Consider the following 26333-nt stretch of genomic DNA (forward strand, 5'->3'; position numbering starts at 1 on the left):
AGAGATGTTAGCATAATGAAAAAAAAAAATTAAATTGATTATAGGACTAACTAATTGGTTGCGATTTTACAGACAAAATTTAATATGAGACAATTGAAAGCAATTGGTTTTTCACAGGATTTAATATATAAAATTGCATTTAGATGGATATCAATTGATACGGATGAAAAATACCAAGGCTTGTGTTAAGGTGAAAAATACGGACGATAGGGTGTTTCTTTTACTAACCCGATTTTAAATACTCCCCAGTGGGAGCCAATATATAGTTGAGCTGGATGCTGTTACCTGTTCAATAATCTGCTAAAATGTTGTTAGTATACAAAAAATATAACTTGAATATCATATATCTACAAATGTTTATGAAATAAATAAAGACAAATATATTGGAGCAGTTAGAGTGACGGAAAATGAAAAAGATATACATCTTGACATGTTGATTCTATTTGATAAAGTTAAAATATATTATTATATCGTTGTAAAAGATTTATTAGGATTCTTATCTTCGCATATATGCAAACATCAGTGCAGAAATACACATATAAAAGAGTTAGAATTTTTTCAATGCACCGAAAAAATTATCGGATCACAAAACTGTATCTTACAGTGAAGACAACTCGGTGCATATCCCGCCTGAAAAGGGATCAGTTGTGAAACTGAGTATTTAACATCACCAACTGAACTTTCATTGGGTGGTTTATTTCGATTTGAAAGTATATTGACCGGTACACTTCACGCCCTCATCATAACACTGTATTGATGTTACAAGTCAAATAAGCACATCCTGAACATTTCACACAACTGAATGCATGTCATCGGGGTTTTGTACGTACATCTATTTAATTCACAATTGCCACAGAAGAAATCTTTATAACAGGCTGGGTATGATCCCGACTCTAGCCTAGAGCGAACTGAAAAAAGTAAAGTACAGTATATGGTATTCGTAAGTGAAAAAGAGAAACATCTTGACGCGTATATGTCATATACATAATACAAAACTTTGAGACCTCGATCACCTAATAGTCAATTACGGATGTTCTGACTCTATTTTAAATTTTAGATATCTCATGATTCATTCATGATTTTTCAGGTTGGGATAGTTCATCAGCTTATGACACATTGTCCAAGTGCTGCGGTATAAATCATTCGGAATAACGATGAAAAGTACATTTCATTCAGTATGGCTTTTATGTTGGATATGTTTTTAAAAGATGGGAAGGAAATGAACGTCAGGATCTGTAGAAAGCCTGGGTTAATTGGGTAGCCATTACAACAGATCACTAAAAACATTTAATGGCGACAAATTTATGGAAGCACTGGAACAGTTTGGTGTATAACCTCTGAACTGTCGAGAAAAGACATTTTTGTTTTACAGATTGATGAAACAACTACACCATCCATAGAAAAGTTGTACTCAACTATTAATGACTGAAATATCAGACAAAGGTTACCAACATGTAGACGATATGATTTCCCAATTGCAACATGTACACAATGTGATGTCACACTTACAACATGTACACGATGGGATGTTACACTTACAATATGTACACAATGTTATGTCACACGTACAAAATGTACACAATGTTATGTCACACGTACAATATGTACATGATGTGATATCACACTTACAATATGTACACGATGTGATGTCACACGTAGAGTATGTACACGATGTGATGTCACACGTAGAATATGTACACGATGTGATGTCACACGTAGAATATGTACACAATGTGATATCAAACTTACAACATGTACACTATGTGATGTCACACTTACAACATGTACACAATGTGATGTCACACTTACAACATGTACATGATGTGATATCACACTTACAATATGTACAAGATGTGATGTCACACGTAGAATATGTGCATGATGTGATATCACACTTACAATATGTACAAGATGTGATGTCACACGTAGAATATGTGCATGATGTGATATCACACTTACAATATGTACAAGATGTGATGTCACACGTAGAATATGTACACGATGTGATGTCACACGTACAATATGTATGCGATGTGATGTCACACTTATAATTTAACACATTCAGTAACCTAAGTTAAGTTCACATTTAGTTCCTACGTCAGAAAAAATGCTCTCATTTTGTGTGGCATTTTTCAAGAGTTTTATAATGTCTGTATGAAACGCTTCTAACTTAACTACTAGCGTTTGTGTGTAGTAGACGTGTGATATGTGATGTGATTTTGACTTTTAATGTAGCGGTCATGTAGTAGACAAAAGCTATGTAAATCATGATATAAACATATTTTACAACATCTTTACCTTCGTTTGCTTGCAAGTTATACTCATTACACAACCACAGTATGTGTGACACCTTTGATCAACATCGTCTAAACACATTTAAATCAACACACTGAGCTAATAGTAAATTATAGAACAGTAATATACCCACCTGGCTTAGCCCATGATTCCAGTTTAAAGATATCAATTATAAAACTTAAACGTTTGACAGATTATGACGTGCTTCTGAGGATTGCGAGTGGAAATATAAGTCGTGTAGCAAGATCCCATACAGATACACCAAGGTAAATAAAGAATAATATGTTAATAATGATGGGAAGATACAATCTTAGTTTGATATTTAAAGGAACGGTCACTTATTACATATCAAAGTATTAATAATTTATATGGCACGGCAATGAGCCAACGCATGCCGGTTAAACCCTTAAGATGGGTAAATAATGAACTAATTATGTACGAAGAGAATTATATATTCCGATGTGAGTGATCAATTCAAGGACTTTAAATTTCCTCCAAAGAAAAAGTTGTTTCAAGCATACGACATCAATACTTTCTTCGTTGCCACCATTTGCAGTCGTACCCCGCTTTGAATATGTTCAGATGGTGAACTAGGACAGTCCTTTTCTTATTTGTTTTCATTGACGTAGCAAAATAGGATGTTTTGAGTTCATCTGAAATATTGTAATACCTAACAGCAAAAACTACCTTCTCTCGTGAACTAGATGGTCTGTCGCATTTTTATGAACTGAAAAGGTTTAAAATATTTCGTTTTTAGGGAGTGACTCAGTTGTAATGTTGGTCTATTGATCTGAGCGGTCCATTTATATAGTGATGTTTCTTTTCAATTTCTTACCTTGATTTTTTCCTGATTTAAGTAACTTTCGTCTCTTTGCTATAATTTGCTTTTCTAAATGTCTGTGGACGTTGTTTATGTTGCTGTCCTAGTTAAACTCTTCGAGGATCTGTTGTTCTTCGCGAAATAACCTTTCCAGGCACTGTTTCAGGGTTTGTTTTCAATTTGCCGACGTTCCATGAATATAATCTGAATGTAAAGGCATATTAGTTACAAGATGTTACAGGATGTTACAAGATGTTACAGGATGTTACAGGACGTTACATGATGTTAACGGATGTTACAAGATGTTACGGGACGTTACAGGATGTTACAGGATGTGACAAGATGATACAGGATGTTACAAGATGATACAGGATGTTACAAGATGATACAGGATGCTGCCTTGAGTAATGAAAAATAGCCTTAAATCTAATTATGTGAATACAAGAGAAAGTTTCCAAGACAAGCTATGTGTGGAGAAGTGGAAAAGACAACACTTGGTCAAATCAAACGTCCTCATCTTTCAGGCCTTAGAAACAAAAGAGTAAACTGTACTGTAAAGAACGCTACAAATAGAACTGTAGAGGAATCAGAGAGCACTAGAAATAATAATTCTAACAATAAATGGATGAAAACAGTACTACAAAGAGTACAATAAAAAAATATACGAGCAAAGATATAATTTGCAATTAAAACTTAAGATTAATTTTGAAGACAAGAAGCATAATTTTTAAAGACTTACGAGACAACATAAAGTCGGACACAGCATTAAATCGGACAAGGCATTAAAGATTTTCGATATCCCATTTATTCAATTTACAAGAGGTGGCTAAACTTTACAAAACCTGAAGATGTAAGTGAAGATGAGCAAATTATAGATCAGGCCCACGCCATGAGCATCTTTTAATTTATTTGATCATAATCAACATTGTTGATGTTTCCACTGGACGTATACTAGATGCAAGTCAGCGAGTTAAAACAGGTAAAACAAATTACAACACGCCTTCTGGTGAAGAGATTGAAGCTGACAATGAAATATGTTGAATCATTTAAGATGCCATCTTTATTTCTCATGAAATCCTGAACAGTATAATGTGATCGAATTTTTTCGTATAACTTAATTGTTCTAAAGGAGTTATTGCTTAGCAGCATCGCCATGTTCTGTTGTTTCGATGAAATCTACAAACTGAAATGTTATTGATCTGGCACATAGCGCTGATAAAGGCAATATACTAACTTAAACTGCAAACATCCAGTGAACTATTTTCAATACCTGTCATATAGTTACCTTACAGATCAGTTATAAAATATCCGGGTTAATTTTAGTAAAGAATGATGTCACAGTATGATTTTTGCGACTCTAACATTGACAAAGATTTCATTCGTCTTTTCGACTTCTTTCCTCATCCAAGTTTTCTTGTCATGTTTCCGTCAACCTTTTACCTAGTACCTTTCTGCATGTTCCATTTACAGTCGCAATGTTCATTTCCTGTTTTGTAAGTTTTAGTCTGACAGTTTGCTACACCATAAATACATCTATCTTTTTCATCGATAAATCCAAATAGTGTTAACAATTTTCACTTTTCCGTTTTTATTTGTTTGTTTTATTTTTTTTTCCTATTTAAATAATCAAGTAATGGATAAAGGTGTTGATCACTTTTTTTTCAGCTGAAAGAACTTGATAAACATATATATGAAGATTATGATATGGTAGATTATGATATGGTAGATTATAATGTGGCAGATTCAAAAAGACGTTGCTGGTACTATACATCTACGTAGCGAATTTACTGCAGCATGTGTTTCGCGGAGACTTATTGACGAGTAAAATGAACATAGAAAAATGGAATCAATATGATTTTTTTCGTAGCGACTAAAAAACGAGAGCTAGAACGCTATTTAGGAAAAACCTAACGGCAGTCTAGTTTAAATATCAATGAAATGGGATATTAGAAAAATGCATACTCCTTGAATCACATATGATAACAGACGACGTGAATTTTATACAATGCCTGGCTTGTCAAGGAAAGATAAAAAATGTATGTAACGTCATGAGGAGTCAGAGGCGACACAACCTAAATATCCCATCAAACCTACTCATGAATCAAAGGCGACAAATCTAAATATCAAATCAAACCTATTAACGAATCTGAGAGAGACAACCTAAATATCCCATCAAACCTACTTATGAATCAAAGGCGACAAGCCTAAATATCCAATCAAACCTGTTAATCAATCAAAGGTAAGCAACCTAAATATCCCACCATCAAACCTACTAATGAATCAAAGGTGACACAATCTCAATATCCGATCAAACCTATTAACGAATCAAACGTAAACAACCTAGATATCCCATCAAACCTATTAATGAATCAAAGGTGACACAATCTAAATATCCGATCAAACCTATTAAAGAATCAACGGTGACAACCTAAATATCCAATCAAACCTACTGACGATCAAATGCGACACAAGTTAAATATCCGATTGAAGCATCTGTCATACAAAATAACCGATACTCGTGCCATAGGATATAAAGATGCAAGATTTTTGGTGGTGCAAATCTACGGCATCCAAATGAATTAATTATTTTCACAATTGGAAAATGAAATAAATGAGCCGATTAATGACATTGGAATAGCACAACCTATACCTCATGAACAAGGAGAAATGTCACTTTCAGAAAATAAAGTTAATTTACTGCTAACGAAGAAAGAGAGTTGTATTTCGTTTTTCCATTTTGTCCACCAGTTCTTGTATGTGTTTTGTATAATCCAAGAGAACTTGATCTTCCAAATCTGTATATCTGCACACTACAAAAGGCGTATCCGTTTTGACTTCATGGTGTGGAAATTATTCCCAAAGTAACTGATTTTGTGATAATTCTATGTGACAGAAGGTTTGCTGACTGATCTAAAAATATTCACGCTAAATATTTTATCTCAAAATATATAGTTGATTCAGTAGGCGCGTGACTTGCTGTTTGAAATGAAATTTGAAAGAAGTTGAAGTGTTCTTATTAACATGGCGATAAAATAAGAGCCACCTAATATCACGATAAAACGTAAGAACATCTGTGTGCACTGTTTTAATTTTTCTTCTGCAAGATCATGTAAAATAGATTTTCACATGCATATTCATTTCGTTATTCGGGGAGATTTCTACTTAAGACTAGCTTAAATGCTGTGTTTGTCTTTTGATAAAATTAAATCAAAATATAATACATTGTTCTCCAAACTCTCATTCATTCATTGTTTATATAATTCGTTTAATGTAAATTAATATTTTTTAAAAACATTAAAATCAGCTATGGAACGTTTTTGAAAACATTACGAGGCACAAATTTCTAACGACAAAACCAATACATAAGCAAGTGACGTGTTTCCAGAATTTAGTATTTTACAGGTGTACAACTGTTTAATACCAATTTAGATTTACGCCAACACCGAAATTTAAAAAAAAAACAAAACAAAATAATTTATTGATCATATATATTTCTTTGAAATATGACGATTCTCGCTCCTAATTATTCAAAAATTTTTATTGTATTCAAGAAAATGTCCATAAAATCAATTTGTTATGGATTCATGATAGGGCTTTCTATCAAAACGGAATCGTTAAAGGCATATATGTCCATGCAAGCGTTTGACATAAGCATTTCTAATACGACATATAACAGCAGCCGCTGTTGTCCAAGAAGTTGTTGTTGTTGTTGTTCTAGGGTTTAACGCCATTTTTCAGCACAAGATAGGCTATACATGGCGGCCAGTATAACTGGTGGAAGAAGAACTCTGGAAAACCCAGAGAAGAACCACCGACCCACGAGAAGCTACTAGCAGGCTTTCCCACGTACCCACGCTAGCCGAGCCTTGGACTCGAACTCACGCAGACAGAGGTGAGATGGCAGTGATCCGGAACGGTGAGCGCTTTAGACCACTCGGCCACTCGGGGCTCCTGTCCAAGACGTCGTAGCAGGAGCCTTAGGAGTAGTAGTAGTAGTAGTATTAACTGTAGCGGGAGTTAAAGCAATAATACTAATAATAATAATAATAATAATAATAATCACAATTATTATTATTATTATTATTATTATTATTATTATTATTATTATTATTATTATTATTATCTGTTTATTATTCTGTTATAATAATGCTATGTTCATCTGGTAATAGTTTAATAAATATGTAAATATATTCGTGAAGAAATTAACCATGAGTTTGAAGTAATGAACCATATATGCTCCCTGTGATGATTTTTGCAACATCTGTATGTTTGTGTACGACCAGTCGTGATTTTCTCCCACCAGTCGTGATTCTTATACGTTTTAGATAGCGGCTGACGCTTCACAGAAGGGTAATATTAATATATATTAAAACATCAAAGTGGATAGTGGGTTAGTTTTTATACAAGGCGGCGAAAGGCAGGTATACATCGTCATGACCTGAATACTACACAGGTGTGAAAGGGACCCATCCATTTCACCGCCCAGAGGGTCTGACAGTGCCACCCAGGTTTGGATTGTCATTAGCACAAGAAACAAAATCCTCAACAAGTATCAACAATCTCAGTGAAACTCATGCATGGATTCGTTTGGATATAATAATTTCATATGTCGCGAATTACACGAAATATGAGAAAAATGTAGCCATGTAAAAGGCAGTTTTGTGACTAAACAAATGTATATATATATAATTGAAACTATTTAATGAGATAAGTTCAGTCTTAGATTCCAAAGTAAGATAATAAATATTAGCGAAAAAGGAAAATATGACAAAAGATTCGTTTTAATAGAATTATAGTTTGCCGTGATTTCCCCTCATTGCTATTATTTTGATATGTATGTATGTATGTATGTATGTATGTATGTATGTATATGTATGTATGTAGGTAGGTAGGTAGGTAGGTAGGTAGGTATAGCCCTCGAATTGTCACACCAGACGTTACTTAAGACAAGATTTGTGAGATGTTTGTCTACGGGACAATTCTTGCCACCTACAGCTTAAGAGTGATAAATTGAAAAGAGGCAATTATCACGCTCCCTCCATCGTTGGCACATGCAGGTGAAAGGGCATCGACACTTCTCTATTTTACCTGTCTAAGATTAATTTCATTCTCTTAACGCATTTCACACTGCAATCATTAGTTAAATCTGAGAGTATACTTTGTTAGACTCTTTCCCGTTAAAACGTGTACTTTCGCGTGTTTCCGCATAACAGATGTATGCGATCACACAATAGAAAAAGCCTTAAACTTCAAATTCTATGGGCAAAAAGCGTTATAGTAAGGAATTTAAATTGGATGGAAATGTAACTTTTTCATATATTCACTCACCATAATAAGCATGGAATGATGAATGCGACCACTTAATTATAGCGTGTTTATGTTCATTATTTAAAAGATTGTTTACACTGACATAACAAAATATATTGGTGTACATCGTAAAGGAGGAAATCATACCTTTTTGGTTCTTGTATACATGTTTCATTAAAAAGAAGAAGAAAAGAAGAATAAATTGTTTCTACACTTCCAGTCCACAAAAATAATAGATGTCCTGTAATTTGTGTAAATGTGAATTATCCGATCTGTTCCATGTAACCAACAGAGTGAGGTATCAAGTGGTACTTTCGCCAATTTACTTAATACACATTATGTATAGACAATAGTAATAAATAAGTCAGTGTACTTAATACACATTATATATAGACAATAGTAATAAATAAGTCAATGTGTGATTTGGATTTTTAAAGTAGCTTGTAACAATTTTTCATTCATATCGCTACGATGTCTACAGTGTGGCAGTTAATAGTGATGTCTAGCACTGGTGCATCATGCCGCAGACATGTGGCATGATGTCCCACCCAGTCACATTATCCTGACACCGGGCCGACCAGTCCTAACACTAACCTCTTAATGCTGAACGTCAAGCGAGGCAAGTGTAAGTACCGTTTTTGTAAGTCTTTGGTATGACTTGGCCGGGGATCGAACCCACGACCTCCCCGCATCCGAGGCGGACGCTCTAACCACTAAGCCACCGGAGCGGTTAATATATGTCAGTATCAAGTGGGATCACATTTGTCACTAAACGACTTAATTCTTAACAACTTAACTTAAACTGATGATATGTCAAAAATAAGTATTTCTGCCGAAGTTTCATGGATATTATTAAAGATAGCGAAGATTACGCATTTGAGAATGATAAAATATATACCGCACAAAAATTGGAATCCATTGTTTTTCCCTTGACATATTTTAAGTTACCATCGCCTCCTTATGTATTTCTTTAACGTTCGTGCTCTTGTATTTGTCAGCAATTATAGTGATTTGGTTCCACTGTATCAGATGGTAAAGATACAGTGCAATATGTATCGAGCAAATTTAGTAACTGTCTTTAAAAAATATATGGTCCACTTAGTCTGATGTGTGTCATTGTAAATTTGGAACACGGAGTCTGATGTGTGTCATTGTATAAATGGTTCACTTAGTCTGATGTGTATCATTGTATATTTGGAGCACGGAGTCTGATGTGTGTCATTGTATATTTGGAACACTTAGACTGATGTGTATCATTGTTTATATGGACCACTTAGTATAATGTGTGTCATCGTATATATGGACCACTAAACTATTATTTATCATGGTGTACATTAACCACGTAGTCTGATGTGTGTCATCGTATTATGAACTACTTAGTCTGATGTGTGCCATTGCATTTATGGATCACGGAGTATAATATGTGTCATTGTATCAATGTACCGCTTAGTCTACGTGTGTCAATTGTATGTGTCGACCAAGTAGTCTGGTGTATGTCACGGCATGTATGGACCACGGATTCTGATGTGTGTCATTGTACACATGGACCACGGATTCTGATGTGTGTCATTGAACACATTGACCACGGAGTCTGATGTGTGTCATAGTACGTATGGACCACTTAGTCTAATGTGTGTCATTGTATATTTGGACCACATAGTCTGATGTGTTTATTTGTATAATTGGACCACTTAGTCTGATGTGTGTCATTGTATATATAGACCGCTAAGCCTATTGTGTGTCAAATTCTAATGTGTGTCATCGTATATAGGGATCGCTTAGTCTAATGTGTGTCATGGTAAATATGGACCACGGAGTCTAATGTGTGTCATGGTAAATATGGACCACGGAGTCTAATGTGTGTCATGGTAAATATGGACCACGGAGTCTAATGTGTGTCATGGTAAATATGGACCACGGAGTCTAATGTGTTTCATGGCAAATATGGACCACGGAGTCTAATGTGTGTCATGGTAAATATGGACCACGGAGTCTAATGTGTGTCATGGTAAATATGGACCACGGAGTCTAATGTGTTTCATGGCAAATATGGACCACGGAGTCTAATGTGTGTCATGGTAAATATGGACCACGGAGTCTAATGTGTGTCATGGTAAATATGGACCACGGAGTCTAATGTGTGTCATGGTAAATATGGACCACGGAGTCTAATGTGTGTCATGGTAAACATGGACCACGGAGTCTAATGTGTGTCATGGTAAATATGGACCACGGAGTCTAATGTGTGTCATGGTAAATATGGACCACGGAGTCTGATGTGTGTCATGGTAAATATGGACCACGGAGTCTAATGTGTGTCATGGTAAATATGGACCACTAAGCCTATTGTGTGTCAAATTCTAATGTGTGTCATCGTATATAGGGATCGCTTAGTCTAATGTGTGTCATGGTAAATATGGACCACGGAGTCTAATGTGTGTCATGGTAAATATGGACCACGGAGTCTAATGTGTGTCATGGTAAATATGGACCACGGAGTCTAATGTGTGTCATGGTAAATATGGACCACGGAGTCTAATGTGTGTCATGGTAAATATGGACCACGGAGTCTGATGTGTGTCATGGTAAATATGGACCACGGAGTCTAATGTGTGTCATGGTAAATATGGACCACTAAGCCTATTGTGTGTCAAATTCTAATGTGTGTCATCCTATATAGGGATCGCTTAGTCTAATGTGTGTCATGGTAAATATGGACCACGGAGTCTAATGTGTGTCATGGTAAATATGGACCACGGAGTCTAATGTGTGTCATGGTAAATATGGACCACGGAGTCTGATGTGTGTCATGGTAAATATGGACCACGGAGTCTGATGTGTGTCATGGTAAATATGGACCACGGAGTCTGATGTGTGTCATGGTAAATATGGACCACGGAGTCTGATGTGTGTCATGGTAAATATGGACCACGGAGTCTAATGTGTGTCATGGTAAATATGGACCACGGAGTCTAATGTGTGTCATGGTAAATATGGACCACGGAGTCTAATGTGTGTCATGGTAAATATGGACCACGGAGTCTGATGTGTGTCATGGTAAATATGGACCACGGAGTCTAATGTGTGTCATGGTAAATATGGACCACGGAGTCTGAAGTAAATACAATTTATATTAATTTGCGAAAGGAAGCACACGAGTTTTGGCCGAACTGAAACTCGTACAAAACGGACAGTGGTCTAACTGTCCATTAGAAGATCACTGTACGCAAATGTACATAGGAATCATCAGTTAAAAGACTTCGCTAGAAAAATGTTGAAATATACCTAAAAACATTAAAACGTGTTATGCAATCTCCTCTTACAGGTTAAAAAAATTGTCTTCTTAAGGCAGGTGGCTACACGATACAGGTTAATTTCTAACAAAATTTAGAAGTATTAACCTGGCAAATGTTGCTGTTTACGACAGCTGGTTGCTTAACAGCGGTCAGTCTCGAGCTGACCGTATCTTCTAACAGATGTTTTACATCCCTTTGTCTTCAAGCTGGAACACTGATGGATTGAATCATACTGTTAACTAGGAGAAAGAAACTAATATCCTAAATGGTACATATCTTCAAACTAATTCAAATAAAGATGACGAAAATAATATCCTAAATGGTACACATCTTCAAACTAATTCAAATAAAGATGACGAAAATAATATCCTAAATGGTACACATCTTCAAACTAATTCAAATAAAGATGACGAAAAAAATATTTCTATGTACTTTTCGTACACAATTTTGTAAAGGAATATTTTTAAATCTTCAGATGTTAAGCAAAGTGAATATTGCCCAAAAGAAGTGGAATGTAAGACTGGGATGTCGCGCATTGGAAATGTTTTGGGACCGATATATGACATGTTATGGACCGGGATGTTATCCACTGGAAATATTCTGGACCGATAGGAGATGAGCTATAGACTGGGATGTTGCTGGAAATGTTCTGTGATCGATATATGGCATGATATATACTGCGATGTTACTGGAAATGTTCTGTGACCGATATATGGCATGATATAGACTGCGATGTTACTTGAAATGTTCTGTGACCGATATATGGCATGATATAGACTGCGATGTTACTTGAAATGTTCTGTGATCGATATATGGCATGATATAGACTGCGATGTTACTTGAAATGTTCTGTGACGAATATATGGCATGGTATAGACTGGGATGTTGCTGGAAATGTTCTGTGACCGATATATGGCATGATATAGACTGGAATGTTACTGGAAATGTTCTGTTACCGATATATAGTACGGTATAGACTGGGATGTTGCTGGAAATGTTTTGTGACCGATATGTGGCATGATACAGACTGCGATGTTACTGGAAATGTTCTGTGACCGATATATGGTATGGTATAGACTGGGATGCTACTGGAAATGTTCTGTGACCGATATATGGCATGATATAGACTGGGATGTTACTGGAAATGTTTTGCGACCGATATATGGCATGATATAGACTGGGATGTTACTGGAAATGTTTCGGGATCGATATATGGCATGATATAGATTGGGATGTAACCCATCGCAACTGTTTTGTGACCTATATATGGCAAGCTATAGACTGGCAACAGTTTCTCAGAGTTGCGTTTTTTAAAAATATTATTATTTCTGTTCTACTCATATATTTTTTTTTAAAAATAGCTTGGTGCTTATTCGAGCCATCTTTAATTCTTCAAATGTAGAATTGTATCCAAAAAGTACCATAACGCAGTAGTAACAGAAACTGTCATTTCCTATCTCGCATTAAAATGACATTGGGACATCAGTGGATATGTTATAGTAATGTGAGAAAAACCTATGATTACTGTTATTTTGGGGAATTTGCAGTTGATAGCACAGGGGCTCGTAACGTTGCTTGCAACTGACCTGTCATACATGTACTATATAATAACTACAAGGGAGGACACTTCTCCCATTTAAGAATAAACGCTGTTATTTCAAGCTACATTTCGCGTAGCGTAATAAATTTGGTACCGATGTTTAGCTCAGGCATTCGACTTTGTACGCGTATCCAAAGTTTAGCTTACTATCATACTATTAAGTAATGCTAGACCATTTTCCCACGATACTGCTCGACATGGTCGTGATCGCACCCGCTTAGTATGCATGAATAACGCGCTAAATGGAATACTACATTCTCATTGGCCAACTGAAAATAAGTTATAAATAAATGCATAACGTCATTTTCTTTTAACCAATGAGAGGACAGTATTCCATTCAGCGGGATCTCACTTGCATATTAAGCGGGCGCAATCAAGGCCATGTCGAGCAGTATCGTGGGAAAATGGTCTGACACGCCTTGAAGGTATGATAGTAAGCCAAACTTTGGATATGCATTCAAAGTCGAATGCCTGAGCTAAACATCGGCACCAAATTTATTACGCTACGCGAAATGTAGCTTGAATTAAAAGCGTTTATTCTTAAATGGGTCTCGCGAGAAAGGAGAGAAGTGTCCCCCTTGTAGTTATTATATAGTACAAGTATGACAGGTCAATTGCAAGCAACGCTACGAGCCCTTGTGGTTGATAGCGGAAAACTGCGAACATTTGTAGCAAGAATATAGTTACAATTGAATTCGAAAATTTGGATATACGTTGCTGTTTCGTGTAAAGTATTGTATGAATATATACGGTAATTTATAATTGTCTTCTTTCAGAACTTTAATAACAGTAGCGTTTACTCTGTACGTAGTTATATTTCATTTAAACGTTTGGCCTCACTCACGCCATGTCATTTGTTTTCTTATGTCAGCCTTCCCACGCTGTCTTCAGCCCTTCATAATGTTGAAATTGTGACTCATGCACATGCACTACACAGATGCGTCTAATTAAACCGGTATGTAAGCATGCGCACGTAAACACACACACAAACACACATACACACACACACATGTAAGCATGCGTACATTAAATACGCGTTCTAAGCTCGCAGGAAGACTTGGTCAGAGTCTGATTTAAATGATAGCTTGCTATTGGTACCGTTCCTTTTGGAGCTAATGTGGTCAAAAATGATGGCTATCTTGGTCCCCGTCATCTTACTTTTAAAATCATTTATTCTAGTTCCCCATTGACAGCACTCCGTGCATATTGAGAAAAGGATTTGACTCGAATTTCAGTCAGTACATACGGCCACTAACGAAAAAACTTTTGTTCTACTCGTTCTTGGAAAAATATCTCATCATCGTGTCCCCTCCGCCCCCGCCCCCCCCCCCGCCCCCAAACAATTTTAAAAATGACGTAAAACTCATATATCTTATTCTCCACACTTTAAATAAGAGATATAAAAATGATGTATGTACTGGTGTATTTTTTAAAATCCAAGTAAAACGAAATAATGTCGTTTTTATTGCTGATACGGCCATCATACACGATAATTGGACAAAGTTAGGATCCATCTTTACAAATTATATTAATGTGTGTAACAAGTAGCTTTTTAAAGCTCCATCGAGTCTATAACTGTTTCGCAGAAGATTGAGTGGGGGTGGGGATTAATCGTAATTTTGACCCACATTGTTTCCTGTACCAATGCGAAACTAAACGACTATCCCAAATGCACAGAGAAGTTGCTGAGCACGGGCGACGATCCGATGTAGCCTGGTATCGATCACGAGATCCTCGGTTTACGAGTCCCACGCTCTATCTACTGACCTTGCGCGGATCCATGTGCAGATGTTTTGGTACTGACCATTTAGTGCTCACACAATAATGTACATGTAGACAGTTGTAACCTTTATACACTTTCTGTTTATCAGAATTGCAAAATACTAGGCCTCGACAAGTTTCTCCATTAAACGGACGTCAAAATCCAGAATTCTCGATGGTGACGTACCATGAATCAGTTCCTGTACATGTCAAAGTTTACAATTTGAAGCTGGAGACAGCATGCTTACGTCTAGATACCATGCATTTAAATTTCTTCACAATTATATGATTATGTACATTTCAGCAAAGCATTTCAAAATATTTACATCTATATGAAAGTAATATTAGAAGTGTTGTATTAATTAGCAAGCAACTGTCCACCATTATATCCTTCTACCAACTCGGTTCCCGAATTTTTTTGTACAGATATATCAGAAGCTAAACATCATCAATATAAGCCCATTCTTTGTCAATTAGTTTAATCTTTACAAACAAACTGTAATACGCTCTGGTATGTTATCGGAATAATTCAGCTAGCCATAATTTTTGCCTTAAATTTACTCAGTTGACAATGTATTCGATTATTTTCAATCAAAGCTCTTTAACGTAGATTTAACAAGACATTAACGGCACGGAATTAATTACAGATTATTCAGTCTACACGAGGGCTGAAACAGTAGACCTGAAGTGTCAAGTAATACTCAGTCTTTAATACAATTGAATGATCAGCGAAGGAAAGTAACTACAAACTCAGTTTGTACCTATTTTGTTAAAGACTATACATATTGCTGACAGCACTAAATCACTCAATTATAAAGTGATAGTACGAATACTCTTTAATTGCAAATGAAGAACCATTAAGATTCAACAAGCAAATATGACTCAAAACATTTGTATTGACTGACTGATTGATTTTCAAATACGAGCGCATTTATATTAATTTAATGAACGCCTATAGCATGAATATTCTTATATTCATATGTTTAATCAAAATAATTTATAGTATTAAATAAAATACATAACGCATCAATGGAGTATAGACCTTAATTACATCAATTCAAATTTGTTTACATTTGTTTTAATTTAGTCCTGAACGCTTGAATTAGAAACGTCTGAATAGACAATTCGAAATGTCATGCGAAGGATTTAATAATGTTATTAAGACCTAATCAGTTTAAACGTTTTTCAAATGTCTCTTTAAAATAACATAGATTATGAAGAAAGTCGTTTCTTTATATGCATACCATGCACGTGTTGAGGGGAAATAAATACTGTTATTATAGACTTTATATAGAGTCCCATTAAGTCTGACGTTGTTGCTAGCGGTCAATAACCAGCAGTATTGACTGGACTCGATAAACACGTGCCAGCACTCAGTAACCTAATTTTTGCTATGGCTGAATAAAAATGTGGATAAAAATTTCGAACACTGACTACGTCATAAATCGGACACCCGACAAAAATTTCGAACACTGACTACGTAATCAATCGGACGCCCGATAAAAATTTCGAACACTGACTACGTAATCAATCGGACGCCCGACAAAAATTTCGAACACTGACTAAGTAATAAATCGGACGCTCGACAATAATTTCGAACACTGACTACGTCATAAATCGGACGCCCGACAATAATTTCGAACACTGACTACGTCATAAATCGGACGCACGACAATAATTTCGAACACTGACTACGTCATAAATCGGACGCCCGACAATAATTTCAGCTCATTCAACGTTACGTCAAGGCCGGAGAATTGACTGTCAAAGAATGATGATGTTTGGTAAGCGCTCTTTACGTACAACATATTTATCGATCATCCAAAGAAAATATATATGATCAAAATTAATGAAAGAAAATATAGCAAATCCAAATACTTAAATAAAAGGTCGAAAGAAAAATATAGCTATGATTTATAAAAAAATATTGACAATGGACTGTTAGTGATCGCTTGTCGCTGCTGTTAGTACGAGAGAGAGAGAGAGAGAGAGAGAAAGTAGAAATAAACAACTTCTCTTTCACTTCTATACATTCGCAATAGCATTGTTTTATCATGTACTAGAAATTTAATGAAACACTAAAATGAAAATGAATGTATTGCCTTATTTTCATGTATTATCTTCGCCTATGAGCCACGACGAAAGCCATGTACAGTGTACATTTCAAAAAAATTCCCGCCACCATAACAGCAATATCGAATAAAGGTGATTAGAACGACCACCTGACCGAGTATTCCTGGCTCAGTTTGTCACAGTTCTAATTTCAATTGTATTGTGCAATTATTTTTCCTTTAATCAATATTTCGTTATGTCTATTTTACTACATGACATTCTATCGTCTTTAACAAACTTCGTCTTTGTGCACTGCCGAAAGAGAATCACCTACTTTCATAGCAGTAAAAAGTGTGTATTACTGTGCAGTGATCGAGTTTAATATTCATACAGTGAATGACGTGTAAACTATATAGTAAGATATTGGGAGAAAAGTTATGGTTCAATCGTATTATTCCTATTACAACTTGGGCATTCTACGCAACATGACCTTGGGCATATATATATATATATATATATATATATATATATATATATATATATATATATATATATATATATATATATATATATATATATATATATATATATATATATATAGAGAGAGAGAGAGAGAGAGAGAGAGAGAGAGAGAGAGAGAGAGAATTATAAATATACATCAGACAGAGCGGATATTTATAATTCTCTATAATTAATTCTATATACCTTGATTTCTTTCATAGGAATCCGGAATGACTGTGTAGATACGTGAGAATTAATTACTAGGTCGTCATGCGCGTGTCTGCTACACACGAGTGCATAAAACACCGATTTAGTGACATCATTTTTTGGTGATGTTTGCTTAGTCGTGAGGGAATATGGGCTCGTATGTGCAGTCAAGGTGAAGGATACCGTTTAGCCGCGGACGTGGGTTCGAATTTTAAAAAATTCTCGAACCTGTATGATAGTATTATTTGTATTATAAAAAAAATATATAAGAAAAAAATTGCCATTTTTGCGTTACATCTCCGCTTCCCAAACAGAGTAGAATTTAGAAATGCAGAAAAATGCAATGGTTTGGACAAACACGATCAAAACCTCAATGTAACATTTATTCGGTTTTTATTAGCAAAAAGCGAGGTCTGAAATTGTTACAATATTTCACCTTCTCCAAAAGAACACTTTAAGTTACATTATTCATTAGTACAAAGTTTTTTCCCCACAAGATATTAAAAATAAAACTGTAGCCTTTGAGGTAAAAGCATATGCACTGGCTTTGGAACTATTTAAGATCAGACTGAAATTATGCATCGGAATGCCTTTGGACAAATAATGTGTGTTATATTACAACAATGGTAAGTCTGAGGCCGTCTATATTCATTACAGGTATTGAATCTTTCAATTTAAAGGTGCTGCAGTCAAGAAGTTTTACTTACAATAGGATAACAGTATAATTAAGCGCACGAAAGGTCAATAAAGTCAGTCTTATGACGGACATAATTCTGGTTTACGGCATAGTGTGTGACATGCAGGTTTACTGCCGTAAATCACCGGATGATATGTTGTTCTCCGTCAATGGGTTAGTTACATTATACAAAACTGGGTTTCACTTAACATCTCTTCTTACACAACCTGCGGATTTTCTGCAGCAGGGTATTCTATACAAATCTGAAAAGATACGTCCTTAATAGCAGTGACTTTTCATCAAAATATTCCCCTTTTCCTTCGCTGTAAGATATCATTTACGACATAGAAGTTATTTTTTTATTTGAGCAAGGGAGCATCGCAACAGGGACTTGAAATTTTCGGTAGGTATTTACTTATCTGGAGTAATTAGGATTCGAATAGACTACGACACGTTACATTTTCCCACACCAAAATAGTGTTATTTAATATTATCTGAAGGAACGTTTAAATCATAATAATATGCAGTATGTTCTCTTTCATTCTTTATCATTGCCTTTTTCTCTTGACATTTACTGCGTATAGTTAATCCTTTTTTGTTTTTTAAGTTAAAAAAATATTCTAAGAGGTTTATATTTACGTTACATTAAGAAGGAGCATTTTTAGGTGATGTTGTTAGACTATATCTATAAATAGATATATCTATAAATAGATTCCTTTTATCTCTTCATTTTCTGTGCTTTTTTTTAATGAACATCCTCCTCACAAGACATACAAATAGACAAATGTAATGTCCAGTGAAGGCTATAATATAGAGTAATTAATGGCTTTTCCTCAAGCAAGAAATATAGTACAAAATGAGAGAGAGTTTTATTCCTAACAGTTATGATGAAAAATGGATGTCAACGACAGTTGGAAGACTTCTTAATTAATCCTGCAGACACTTTCCTTCAACACATTTGACCATTAGTTTACCCGCCCGCGGCGAATTTTGCTTGCGGCTAGTGTACGATTTATTGTCGTTTTCTCATAAAATGAAATGAATCGTGCGCAACATTTTACAACTAATAATCGGGCTGTTAGTTCTATTTTTGAAAATGAAAATGGATAAAAGATTTAAATAAAAAATAAAATGTAATATCCTGGAAAACTCTATAGATAAACAAATTTCGAACACATCTGGGGGACCTTCCAAAAACATGGAGAAAATCAACCAGCTTTGTTATATTGTCATCTACAAATGAAGACATTCACTTCAAAGATGCAAAAGGAAACAATCATTAAAAAGCTGTAGTTAAATAAAATCATACAGTATTATTATTATTTTTTGAGACAAGTTATTAGAAAATCTATTAGTGTTTCCAGATTAATGGAACTATCCACTGTGTGCTGTTATCCTGGAGGAATAAAGTAAATAAGCATTTCCGGGCGTTTCTTCAATATTCAAAACCTTTGCAAGAAAATCTCTGAAGATGCACCACTGCAACGATTGTTATACCTACATTGTATAGCGTATACTATGTTTGTGTAGTAGTAACACTAGTCGTATTTATTTGTTCAAATCAAGATGTAGTACATCCAAATCACTAAGCATTCAGTCTCTACTGTCTAAATATTCCTTTATTGACAGTAAATGTTGTACAACCAAAAGTAAGATGGACTTGCTCTGAGCAGACAGAATGCCATTTGAAATTTTACTTGTAATGTGTTTCCTCTTTTATACTGATATATCTAAAACATTAAAAAAATATATATGCATAAAGACATGTCCCAAAAGCCTGGAGCTGTGTCTATATATTTTTCAAAAGACCTGTCCCAAAAGCCTGGAGCTGTGTCTATATATTTTTCAAAAGACCTGTTCCAAAGGCCTCGGATTATGTGTCTGTATGTTTGTTTAAAAGACCTGCCGCAAAGGCATGGAGCTATGTGTCCATATATTTTTTATACAGACCTATCCCAAATTCCTTGGACTATGTGTCTACATATTTTTTTTATAAAGACCTGTTATAAAGGACTTGGACTATGTGTCTTTATATTTTTTAAAGAACTGTCTCAATGGAATATATGCAGGTGTTTAATTATATATATATATATATATATATATATATATATATATATATATATATATATATATATATATATATATATATATATATATATGCAGGTGTTTAATTTATGCTTTATACGTCATCAAGTGTTATATTGAACAGACATTATTATAGAAGAATACATTCTTCGCTCATCCAGGGGTATGTACATCTGCCATAAACTTACTAAATTGTGAATTATCAATACGAATCAGACAATTGAAGATATTCGACTTGCATCGGAGAGAGTTGACTTTGTTCTGATTGCATCCCGGTTAGTCTCGTTCAGCCTGTCACATTGCGTTTAAAGATCTCTGTCCATCCTTATAAAAACTTTTATCCTTCAAATGCTTTTATTATGAATTTGCCGAAATCAGTATATCTGGATACAAATTAATTACGGAAATATACTTATACTCTCCGAGGCATTTTTATAATGTCCTCTAGGAATTTTAACGGTCGTCTCTACCTACTATATTTGTACATATTTACTCAATTTAAGAAATCGAAACATATGCCTATATATTTTTTATGTCGTTGTTATAATAACCCACTAGTTAACCTAGTTACATTTTTTGAAAAACAGTTACGAGGGAGAGAGAGAGAGAGAGAGAGAGAGGGAGAGAGAGAGGATGCAACCATTTGGTTAGAAGGGTATTGAAATAAGCTACACTTTCGTTGATGGTAACTGAAAATTGACGTATATTTGTTTAGTTAATATTTTCATCGTTACTGATATTATTATTTTTTCTCGAGTTGACGATCACACTTCCCCTTTGTACTATTGGCAATAGATATTACATCGGGTTGATTCATTAGTTTTAACTTCATGAGTCCACTAAATAAACATTAATTATCTTTGGCACATCATGAACACTGGATCAATTCACAGACTGTACTAACCAGGAAACAAAAACATTTAAAAAAATTATCATATTCTTAAAAACATCAATCCTAGTGTTAGTATATATATATATATATATATATATATATATATATATATATATATATATATATATATATATATATATATATATATATATATATATATATATATATATATATATATATATATATATATATATATATATATATATATATATATATATATATATATATATATATATATGTGTGTGTGTGTGTGTGTGTGTGTGTGTGTGTGTGTGTGTGTGTTCTGAGTATGAACACTGATGATTCATTTATTTTCTTCAGTGTGCTTAGAATAATACATGATTTTGTTTCCCTAAGTTTTGAAACACAATTGGAAAGACAGGAATAACAACTTTTCTCAAAACAGGATTATGCTAAGAGAAAAGTGGCGTGCCTACTGCCTCAGCGGGGAAGGGGGGTGGGCTTTGCAAACCCAGCTGAGGCAACGTAAGTCCCATAAAATAACTTTTTTTTTAATTTATTGGGATGGTGCTCGCAGAGTTAAGTTATATAGGATGACTCAGAATTTTTTGTTACGCTATAGTAAGAGAAAATGAGATAATAATAATAATGATAATAATACTAATAATAATAATAATAATAATAATAATAACAATAATAATAATAATTTTTATCATCATCATCATCATCATCATCATCCAAATCTTTAAGGATGGGGAAAATTTTCTTTGCGTTTGTTATTCGTGCATACGTCAGTTATATTTTTATAATATCTTTTTTTTAACAATTACTCCATTGTCTGTTTTTCATTGCTATGTCGAAAATTTGACTATCGAGATAGCGTCACATTTGCTATTTTACAGCGACTCTGTTAAAACTAAAATTGAAGTATTTAAAATAAAAAATAAAGTACATATATTGTCTAAATGAACTCTTATATATGTATTTTTATATTGTAAATACAATACCTTTCTTGTATTGTTCTGATATTGTCAAGTTTTTACATTCTATTTTTAAGCAGCCTTCTTAATATGTCGTAATCTTTAAAATGCTGTATGATCCGACTATATTTGTTTAGTTCCACAACATAGAGACTGATGCGAATGAAAGTGAATTTTTACATGCACTTCGTTTGGTTTTCCATCTGCCTAAAGACAGATTAAAGTGCCTCAGTATATAAAGTAATTTTCGGCAACGTTAAGAAAAACGACTCATTGTGGATTTTATGAAATTTTAAGTTTAAAGAAAGAGCATGACATCATTAAATTATTTGATTCCTATTCACTGTTATATATATATATATATATATATATATATATATATATATATATATATATATATATATATATATATATATATATATATATATATATATATATATATATATATATATATATATATATATATATATATATATATATATATATATATAACTTAAATTGCACACATCACATGTGAGAGAATTTAAACTTCAGCCAAAGGTACAGTGACAAGATGGAGATTAGAAACAACGCAAGTGTTATGTTTTACAAAATGTAAAAACAATATATATATATGTATGTATGTATGTATGTATGTATGTATGTATGTATGTATGTATGTATGTATGTATGTATGTATGTATGTATACATGCATGCATGCATGTATGTATGTACGTACGTACGTACGTATGTATGTATGTATGTATGTATCCAAGAAATATCGTTGAATGAATGTATTTTATATATAGCAACGTATACCTCCAACGAGGTCTAGGAAATTCCCGAACACATCGAAATATTTGTAATTAGTGTAAAACAAAATGACCTTTAATTTTAGCACGTTAAATATTTCTCCATGATGAAAATAATCAACGACCTACACAATTTATCTAAGAAAAGCAAACTCAAGGATTTTAAGTTCCGATGCACATGAAGTATTGTAAATCTCAACGAGTCTTCAACCAAACCGTAATTTAAACTCTTTTTAATGTATAGTACTTGTACATTTTTTTTTGTAAAGTATAAAAAAAACACTACCAGATTACAATGAACACGAACTAGTAACTTTTTTACAAACTGTTTACGTCATACTTCTTATTAAATAGTTTCTTTTGTTTTTCCTAACTTGTATAAAATAGTTTGTGAATCAAAGTTTTTGTCACATTCTTGAAAGTCCAAAATGGAAAATAAATAGGAAGATAAGTCAGGAAGAAACCTTCTTTATCGGAATCAAACGCTAAGACTAGATTTTTGTTTAATTTAAAAAAACAACATTAGAATATTCTTCAGTAGAATATAATAGTTAGTGAGGTTCCAGCTGTGAATCTACCTTGGAGTTTGAAGGACTTTCCTTTAAACTAAAAAAGACTAAATATATACCAAATACGATAGTTTCTTAAAAATTATTAAAAATTATCTTTTTGATATCTTAAATCTACCAGGTGACATCAATTTTGTCGAGGATTTTATCCTCTGTCGACATACTACATACTGTGGCAATAAAACCCTGAGCCTGAAAATCTCAAACGTTTCCGAGCTATCTTTTTTTTTTAATTCAAGGAATTTAGTTATAAAAAAAAAATTGGCTTGCTTCCACTACAGACTATGTCTAACATAGCAAAGTAAAATATTGGAGAATCTTTGTCAGTCCGTATACGTTTAATAAATATACAAGAACAGAAATTAAAATTCATATCTGTGTCAGGAATTTAGGGCAATATTAATGCTTTGAAGCCAATTGATGTCTATTAAAAAGGAATATAACCAAAAAACAATTTTTACTTTCCTTTACAATTTTCAAACCAAATCTGGTGTTAAGAAAATCTACCCGAAAATGAAAAAGGGACAAAAGCATCAATACAATATTTGTTTTGTTCCAAACTAAATTTCTATCTCTACCTCCTTTGCGATTTTTGTGTGCAAAATCTAGTAACACTAACAAATGTTTTTTAAAAATCCAATACAGCCCCCCCTCCATAAAAACCCAAACAGCTGTCATACAGGCTGAAATCCATATCAGAAGCTATTACTTAACACTGAAACAAAATATTCGCGAGTTTTATACTTTCGCCAAGTGTCAAACCTGAGCTGTCAATAAATATTGAACTTATTTTCTGTTGTAAAACTTTTTGAAGTCACGAGAAGATTGTACATTAAAATTGGCACAAGTTAATCATTCATTTCAATTTTATTATTAAAATTTATGTCACACGTATGTTTGAAAGAAAGATTTATTATATACTGCCATGGAAAAACGGGTGAAAGAACATACATAACAACTAAGTTTGGATAATAGTGTTGGCTGACATTTGACAATTCATTTCTAAGGTGGGCAGATAAAACTGAAAACCAATAAAACATCATGATTTAAAAAAAATGATTGTCGTCTTTACTTACATGTTAAATCTAAAAGGCAAGTCCGCGAAATCCATTTTTCATCAATATATCCATCAATAATTACATGTTATCTTTATTTTGTTGTTTGTTTGAAAGGTCTACGTAATCAAACGTAGCTACCATGTTTAGTTTCAATGTTGCCGGATATCCCTGCATATCTGAACAGTGAACACGCATGGACAGGAAATATTTGTCATATCAAGCAACGAATGACAAGATAACATACTGTGATGAACCCCACACATGTATCAATCACTTGCAACAACAGATTGGAAGTTGCTTTCAAGGCCTGCGTGGTTTTTGACATACATCCCTGGAAGTAAATTACAAATTTTGTTCGGTCGGAAGGCTGAAGAATTTAAGTTATGTAATTTCTATGCACATTCTTTTGTTGTGACAGCAGGACTAGATGCATGGACTAAGTTAAACACCAACATGATGATTACAGGTGTATTAGACCGGTCTTAGTCTTTTGTCTGCAGTCATTGATCTATACCAAAATATGGCAACTTGGTGGCAGTTAGTTGCTTTTATCCCATGTTATTGTCCCCATCCGTTGTTCTTTTGGAGCCAGGCTGGCTGAACACACAATTTATCATATTTTTGAATAACGATCTGGCGGAGAACAAACAACAATGCTTTTCATATAAATTTAAAGTATTTAGTTCAAGAAACAAGCAGTTTATTATAAATTTTACCTTCATACCATTAACAATGTTTACCTTTTGTAAAATTATGTACTTTATATTCCGAGATTCGAATCTGGTACCTAATTATCCATCCTTAAAGAAAGTAAAACAAAAACGAAACTCACTTGCAAATAGGTGCTACTAAGACTTTTAAAAAACACCATATTCACATTTATTAACCTGTCACAATAGCTCATATTCGCAATAAATTTAACTCCCAAGTGATTTAACTGCACCTGTTATTTTTGGGTAATCATGTGGAACATGGACCAAAAGTCGGAGATCATGCTCAAATAACAATCGTGGAAGAATGTGTGGGAAGAATATATGCTCGGAAAAATCACGTAAAAATATGGACCAGCAAGTTATCATACGAGATTATGGACCAGCAAGTTATCATACGATATTATGAACCAGCAAGTTATCATACGAGATTATGGACCAGCAAGTTATCATACGAGATTATGGACCAGCAAGTTATCATACGAGATTATGGTCCAGCAAATTATCATATGAGATCATGGACCAGCAAGTTATCATACGAGATTATGGACCAGCAAGTTATCATACGAGATTATGGACCAGCAAGTTATCATACGAGATTATGGTCCAGCAAGTTATCATAGAGCACATGAGACAGAAGTCAGCATGGGAAAATATGGACAAGAAGTAATACTGGAATATTATGGGATAGAAGTATTGCTGGGAGAAGAAATCATGGGGTAATATGGGACAGAATTAATCCAAGCAGAATATGGGCCAGAAGTAATGCGA

General features: G+C 34.0%; 1 long non-coding RNA gene across 1 annotated transcript; it reads right to left on the reverse strand.

The window, feature by feature from the left end:
* LOC149784854 (uncharacterized) lies at positions 1 to 25006 on the reverse strand. The gene is made up of 3 exons (XR_016413466.1): positions 24871 to 25006; positions 3131 to 3319; positions 1 to 908 (listed from the first exon to the last, which is right to left on the reverse strand). It is a non-coding gene; the product is annotated as an uncharacterized LOC149784854 (long non-coding RNA).
* Positions 25007 to 26333: the final 1327 nt, after the last annotated feature.

Source organism: Sinohyriopsis cumingii, chromosome 13 (genome assembly GCF_028554795.1).
Source record: "Sinohyriopsis cumingii isolate HCF-2022 chromosome 13, ASM2855479v2, whole genome shotgun sequence".
NCBI lineage: Eukaryota > Metazoa > Mollusca > Bivalvia > Unionida > Unionidae > Sinohyriopsis > Sinohyriopsis cumingii.